Source organism: Abramis brama, assembly GCF_963993115.1.
Source record: "Abramis brama genome assembly, chromosome: 12".
In the NCBI taxonomy this organism is placed as follows: Eukaryota; Metazoa; Chordata; class Actinopteri; order Cypriniformes; family Leuciscidae; genus Abramis; species Abramis brama.
Window position 1 is genome coordinate 27,602 of NC_139974.1, and position 8,506 is coordinate 36,107.

Sequence of the window (8,506 nt, forward strand, 5' to 3'; positions counted from 1 at the left end):
TATTTTCAATGGGCATCAGAGACGGGTGATTCAGTCGGTTTGGCCCATCGTGGATCTCAGTCTATGTTTAATTAGTCCCAGTTTAGAAAAAGAGCTGGCGTTGGTTACAGGAAAAGTCATTAATACCCGGAGCGCTATATCAACATCTGGAAAAGCTTATTGTAGTTTCCTTGCTCTTATGAGTTGACCTTGCTGAGGTTTCTTCGGTTTCTTTGATAAATTGTCTGAATTGTACACTTTTATCCACACAATCCTCCTCTAGATCACCTGCATATCTTCTGCAGATTCGCTGCTCCTGTGAGAAGGTCTTGTATGGGGATGGATGTGATGTAGGAGTGATCCCCCTATCCAGCTCACCAACCAGACGGCCTATGACGGCTTTTACTCCTCTACAGTTCTGTCAAAGTCCTTGGGTAGAGAGTAACATCAGTCAGGGGCATTCTGGCTGCAACTTTTCAAAAATGAAAGTCAGGTTGACGTCAAAAACCGGCTTTTAGCCGACAGACTTTGGAGTTTGTTTGGAAATGAAGGTCAGGTGACGTTAGAGCTCGACTGATGTTGGTTTCTGACGTCAACCCAATTTTCATTTTCAACCACAATACGTCTATTCAAGAACCGCTTTAAAGCCAAAACAATCTCTGCTACTTTAAACTATCCTTGTATCTCTGTAAAGCCGCTTTGGAACAATCTACATGGTTAAAAGCGATATATAAATGAGGATGACTTGACTTCTGCTGAATTGAGAGAGTGATGCCGATTTCATCAGACATTAAAACTATTTAATCCTTCAGATTGGTGTCTGTGTCTGAGATATTCTACACCGTATGGCCATATACACAAGTTTCTGAAGGTCTCGGTCCAGTCCAGAACACGACTGGGGGATATCGTATCACTACATTCTCATTGTGTGTCGTCTGATTTATTTCTTAACATTATTGTGATTGGATGTAAAACATATTTCCAATTTGATGTATTTTGTTGCTGTTGTGCAACAAGGGCTTGTGTCAAAATGCCTAAACATTCAGTTGTGTCGGTCGTAAACCCACATTTAATACACATGCCCACAACATTCAGGTTATGATTGCAGAAAAGTACTTGTAGGAGATCTTGATTTTTATATTACGACATATGATATAATTAAGTTTATGTGGTCTTGACTACAACATTACTAAAATATAATTATGTTATTAGAACTCGTCTGATGTTGGATTCTGACGTCAACCTGATTTTCATTTTCAACGTTGGGTTTGGTTTTCTAAATGCGAACTTTGTCACTGTTTTGGAGCGCACTAGCTTATAGATAACAGTAAGGCTAACATATTCATACTAACAGCCAAACAACTTTAAACAGGGCAATATTTGAGGGAACAGGCATTAGTGTGTCCGACATCATTGTGGACGTTATTGAGTGACTTATTCAGTCTCACGTTCAATCCCACTGGAACTGTGTTCTAGAAATACATCTGATATTGATATGAGGAAGGCACAGACTCAGAGGCATACGCTACTGTAAGTATCACATACAACAATGCAACAATAATAAAACAATGCACTGACATTTACTTTTTACTTTTGATACTTAAGTACTTTTAAAAACAAGTACTTCTGTACTTTTACTTGAGTAAAAATAGGTCTTTACAACTTTTACTTGTAACGGAGTAATATTAGACCAGTAGTATCTGCTCATTCACTCAAGTAAGGAAGTGTGTGCTTTGTCCAGCTCTGGACGGCGATAAAACAGTTGTTCTGAATGTGTCGCGGCCGGACCGCTCATAGTCAGGCTCAGTGGATTCATCCGCTTGTTTTTTCCTTCTCCTGTCTCTGGGACAAAGGTGGACACATGTTTTTTGCATCACTCTCAAAATCCTCTGGTAGACTGGCCACATAATCCCTCATCGAGCTGGCCAATATAACAGCATTACATAACTCCAGGTCAGCTGTCTGTAAAGCAGTGCTAGTCTTGTGGAAACACTGCCGTATGTTGACGTAGTGTCAGTGTAACAGTGTCAAGTCACCTTCATTTATACAGCGCTTTTAACCATATAGACCGTTTCAAAGCAGCTTTACAGTGATAATAGGAGATTACAGTAACAGAGATTGTTCAGGCTTTACAGCAGATCTAGAATAAAGTTATTAGATCGACTATTTTTGACTGTCATAAATGCCAGCGGACACCGCTTCAGTGAGTTGTTCAAAATCTTTCTCTATAGTAGACTCTGTGAACACAAACTCTGTTCTCAGTGCTGGAGCTCGTGTGTAGAGTCGCTGGTGACACTGAGAGCACAGTTTCATGTTGTGTCGAGCCTTCTTAGTGTTTTAAAAATAGCGATTTTTGATGCTATCACAGTCGTGCCCCATTAACTCCCATTCACAAGGCATTAACCTAAAATGAAAATACGGTCAAACTTAAAAGTGGCATTTCCATCCTAATTATGTTTTTAAACAAAAGTTTGCCTCGGGTAGATTAACAAAAAGAGCCTAGGTTGCGTTTTGGCGAGAGTTACCCTTTAACGCGCTCCGGCCCACTCATCCGCTCAACACCGTGCCTGGTGGCTCGAGAACACGAACCCTGTTATAGATGTCAAGGTGCAAGCCAGTGCAGCGCTTCTGGGCTCTGCGTCAGAACGTAGGCTTATTATTGGCCGACTCTGGTCGTGTGTGATGACCCAGGAGATAGCCAATAGTGAGCCTACGTTCTGATGTAGAACCCAGAAGCGCTGCCCTGTTTACACTACGTCACCAGTGTAGGAGAATGACATGGAAAAAAAGAGATTATTCAACAATGTTGTTATTTTGGGGGATTTTTGCACACAAAAGTATTCTCATCACTTCATAATATTAAGGTTGAACCACTGTAGTTATATGTACTATTTACCGATGTTTTTACCACCTTTCTGGGCTTTGACAGTTGCAATGACCTAGCTCTCAGTGGAGGGACAGAAACCTCACAGATTTCATCAAAAATATCTTCATTTGTGTCCCGAAGATGAACGAAGGTCTTGAGGGTGAGTAATAATGACAGAATTTTCATTTTTAGGTGCAAACATGCATTTTAGTCTGGAAAATGTCATGTTTAATGTAACCCTTTTTACGATATAATAACAGAGTAAACAGGTAATTGGTTATCTTTAGCAGTATTTGGACCAGTAACAGAAGATGCTAAGCCTTTAAGAGCCAGTGGTTTGACATCAATAAAGACAGAAACAGTAATTTGCGTTATTGTGATCACTCTTTGTTTAACAACAGGAACAATAACAAACAGTGTGACAATTTAGTTCAGAGAATGTACATAAAGAAATAAGAAAATAATAAAGCCGGCATAAGGTTCCCTTAAAACAAAAGAAATGAAACCCAAAAATAGTCTTATTGCTCGTTGGGGCCCTTTTTTTTCTCGGTTGAATCAGTGTCGTGACAGTATCAGTATGCCAGTGCTCGTGGATCCTACCACACAATCCGTGAAGGAGGGAAAGTGAAACTGCGCATGGACTTATGCTCGTGGGTTCGTGGCTCGCCACCCAACGTACGCTGGGAATCTTTCGAGTTTCAGAGTGTGAACATCAAATCCCAATCCAACCGAAAGGCTTCAGCTCCAGGTCGGGCGTGACTTCCGGTCCATGTGCATCACTGGAATGAATCTGGCAGAAAAAACCTGACCTATGGGTTGGCCAGAGGAAATCCAAAAGCATTCATATCATTACATTCATATTCTGTCTATCTCATGAATTATAACCAATCAATAACATTCCACTTTATATCAACTGGTTCAAATCATGTTCTTCAAAAAGGTTCAGTCGCACGACAATAATATATCAAGTATCAGATCCAAGTGTTTATAGTAGTGAACTATAAATATATCCTAAAGCGCTTTTACATTCATGTTCATTCATTTTAAACAAACCAATTTTCAAGTATTAGTGGTTATTGCTATTTAAGGTAGTAACAAACTCACAATACAAATACAATACAAATAAGAACTACAATTTGTGCAAAACAAATAATGCAAGAACATTAATAGAGATTTAGGAGGCACTAGTAAGGCTAAGCGTGCTTTATCATCCCTGCCTGCACCGGTAACATTGAGGGAATGCACTAAAAAATTGACCCCTTAAATCACTGACAAGAAATTCACATACATATGCTTTAACACTTTTTTTCCTTTTACACACATATTAAACATATTGATATAGAACACAGCATCTTTTGCAACCCCAACTGGAAATAAATCCATTTTTGCAAGGATAAGAGCGCATATGGCACTGAACACCCAAGCTAGCAGGATAGCTAGGCTCACATCAGCAGCATTAACATCGTGATACAGCATTAAATAGCTATTACAGCCGTTAACAGCCTTTCTAAACGGCAGCTTATCAACTATTACCATTTCCAGCATAATTAGTTCCTTTACAGGTAACCTAACAGATCTCAAAGTTTTTCCTCACTCACCGTTGAGTCAATGAGTGGGTCTCTCTAAATTGGCTGTCTGATCAGCGGCAGCCGTCTGCCGATCGCAATCTCTATAAAGTGTAAACACGACAACATAGCCGTCATCATATGTTTAACATCCTCATTAATTAATGGAATCCCGTTGGAGGGGATATTTATGTTTCTTACCCTATGGATGTTAATTGATTCGGAATTCAGCTAGGCAACGAAACAGCCATGCAGTCTTTCAGTCAGGAAGTAGCTAACAGGAAGTGAAAGTGGAGCTCGATTGCCTGAAACTTTGGAGCTCAGTGATTGGTCAGCTCCTCACAAAAAGGAGCATGGGAATTGTAGTGTGAACAGCTCTTTAAAGGGGAAATCACTCTTTTTCTATCTTTTTATGCATTTGATCACTTATTTTAGAATGGCGTTTTTTTTTAAACCCACCTTTTTAACAAACACTTATTTGTTGTCATCACTGAACTGTTTTTATCTTTTAATACATAGAAAATGTACTTTGATTAATTAACTTAAAACATTTATCTCAAGATTTGATTAACTTTAAGATGCTTATGCCAAGACTTCGTTTTAAGACCTGGTTACACTCTCCCCTCCTGAACTCATGTACGTCCCTGTACATGGAAGAGCTCAAATGTGCTTTATCTGAGGGGGGTATGGGAGGAAAGGTGCAGAGACTACTTGATCTTCATTCAAAACATCGGACAACACAGTGGTCAACCCATGGAGAAACGATTTAACAACTGTGACCAATGGGTTTCCGAGTTCAGGATAATCCAGTCGCCTTGACGGTTGACGTTCCCTTCCAGATTTCCTGACAGGAGCATCTGTGACTGCCATTCTCTCTGCTTCCTCTCTGGATTCAGTTCCATCCATTTCCGGTTTCTCTCCTTCCACAGACTTCTCAGTCTTTGTTCTGTCTACTTCCTCCTCACGCTCTGACATGTCAGAAAACACCGGCTGCTGTTCAATACAGATGTCATCGACAGCATCAAGTATGGTCTCTTTCTCCACAGGATGCACTTCAGGTAAGTGGGTATCAGGCAGGTTACTTTTAATGGGGTCTGTTTCAGGTACTTGGTCGATTGGGGCGATGCTTTCAGTAAGTAAGTGTTCTGTATTACTGCAGCGGTTGGTAGGTCCACTGGCCCTCAGAGGACTGACTGGGGCATCGGTAGACATATCTGATGGACTAGACAGTTCAGGGGGGCAATCTACGGTATGGGCATTTACTGGGCTCTCGACAGAAGAGGGACCTGGAGATACAGTATACTGCCTATGTCGTTCATTAGACAAGGATTCTTTGGGCTGTGCTTGACCTTCATGGACTGTGGGGATGAACACATTTGAGACCTCACTGAACCAATGGACTGGGATGGATTCATCCTCTTCCTCCTCTGAAGGGTCAGCATCCAGAACAGGATTTGCACGAGTTGCTATTCTGCGCTTTGCAGGTTGTTTGGCAGACTTGCTGCTTCCCTCCATAGGTAGGAATCCACATGGGAGGAGTAAGTCCCTGTGCAGGGTTCTTAATGGACCATCACTGACTTCGGGCTTGACAGTATAGACAGGTAGAGTACCTGCCCTGCTCACTACTACGTGGACGGTAGACTCCCACTTGTCTGAGATCTTATGCTTCCCCCGGATGCGGACGTTCCGGACTAGCACTCGGTCTCCAGGCTCCAAGTCTGAAGCGATCACTCGTCTGTCGAACCGTGTTTTGTTCTTGTGTGCAGTCTTTGCAGCATTACTCATGGCTAACTTGTAGCTCTCCTCAAGCCGTGATTTAAGGTTCTGCACATATTCGGAGTGTGACGTGTGTTGCTTGCCATGCAGCGGTAGTCCAAATGCCAAATCGACTGGAAGGCGGGGCTGGCGCCCGAACATCAGCTCATAAGGTGTGAACCCCGTCACATCGTTTTTAGTACAGTTGTAGGCGTGGACAAGGGGTCTGACAAAATCACGCCAATGGGACTTTTCTTGATTCTGAAGGGTGCCAAGCATATTGAGTAAGGTGCGATTAAACCTCTCCACAGGGTTGCCCCTGGGATGGTAGGGTGTTGTCCTCACCTTTTGAATGCCGGCCACTTGACAGAGTTCCTTTATCATGCGGGATTCAAAATCTGGTCCCTGGTCACTGTGTAGTTTTTCTGGCATTCCATAGTGCACCATAAAGTTCTCCCACAAACACTTTGCCACTGTACGGGCCTTTTGGTTGGGAGTGGGAATGGCCACTGCAAATTTCGTAAAGTGATCCGTGATCACAAGGATGTCTTTAGTTCCATTTCTGTCAGGTTCAAGGGAAAGGAAATCCATACATAGAAGTTCAAGGGGTCTTGTGGTCTTGATATTTATTAGGGGTGCGGCTCTCTCTGGAAGTGCTTTCCTCCGCACACACCTGCCACAAGTCCTCACCTTTCTCTCCACATCCACAGCCATCCTTGGCCAATAGAACCTGGTCCGAATAAGGTCCAATGTGCGGTCAACTCCCATGTGACCCATATGGTCATGGAGGCTAGTCAAAACTGCGCCACGAAGCTCAGCTGGGAGGACAAGCTGGTACGTTGTGTTGGGACCTTCTTGGCGTCGTCTGTACAAGACATTATTCACAAGTTCAAGGCGGCTTAATTCTCTTAAAAAGAGAGGAAGATCAGGAAGTTCATTTCGCAAGGTAGGGGGTGGTGTGTCACCTGTCTCGATTTGGGAAATGACGTGTTTTATACACTGGTCGGCCCTTTGTCTATCCACCAGTTCTGCTTCAGACAGGTGAGGGACGGAGGGAGGTTCACCAGACTGGTCTGCTTGTTGATAGCATTGGGGCACCGCATCTGCAGAGACGGCAAGGCATTCGACTAAAACAACGTTTCCAGTGTTACTGTCATCAACCTGGGTGCTGTAAATAAGTTGTCTTTCACAGATTGCTTGTATGACTTCCTCATTAACAGCATTGGCATTATCTGGGTCAGAGAGATGGTCTTTGGTGAACTGGAAGATGCGTTCCCTCTCTTTCTGTGACTTTGGGTCATCCTCCAAGGCTCCGTGTGGCCTGCGTGACAGACCATCAGCATCACCGTTCTGTTTCCCAGGTCGGTAGAGAAGCTTGAACGAGAATGTGGACAGTGCTGCCAGCCATCTGTAGCTCGTCGCATCCAGTTTAGCTGTCGTCAATATGTAAGTTAGCGGATTACTGTCAGTTACAACAGTGAACTGATTACCATATAGATAATCTGCAAACTTTTCGGTGACTGACCACTTCAACGCTAAGAATTCCAATTTATGCGCCGGGTAGCGACTTTCACTCCGGGATAACCCTCTGCTCGCATATCCAATCGCTCTCAACTGGCCCTCCTGTTCTTGGTACAAAACTGCACCAAGTCCAGTGGTGCTGGCGTCAGTGTGCAGCACATAAGGTTTCCGAGGATCTGCAAAACCTAGCACAGGGGCGGTGGTAAGCTTTTCGATTACAGTCTCAAATGCTTGTTGGCAAGCAGGGGTCCATCGCTCCCCAAAGGGCTCTTTTGGGTCTCTGTACTCTGATCTTTTTGTCACTTTAGCTCTCTTTTGGGAAGGTGGATAGCCAGAGGTTAGCTCATGGAGGGGCTTCACAATGTTGGAGTACCCTTTAACAAACCTCCTATAGTAGCCAGCGAACCCGAGGAAAGATCTTAATTCTCGCAGGCTCTCAGGGACGGGCCAAGTCCTGAGAGCAGCAGTTTTTTCTGGGTCAGTTTGTACTCCATTTCTAGACACCACATGACCAAGGTATCGGACTGATGTCTGAAAGAAGACACACTTTTCTGGGGAGAGTTTGAGGCCAAATTCTTTGAGACGGGATAGCACCTTCATCAACCTCTCCTCGTGTTCTTCAAGGGTCTTGGAGAATACAATCAGGTCGTCAAGAAAAACCAGTACTTCTTTCAAGTGCATGTCCCCCATGCATTTCTCCATTAGCCTTTGGAACGTACTAGGTGCGTTTGTCACTCCTTGAGGCATCCGATTAAACTCCCAGAAGCCAAGTGGGCACACAAAAGCTGTTTTTGGCTTATCTGCCTCTTCAACCTCTATC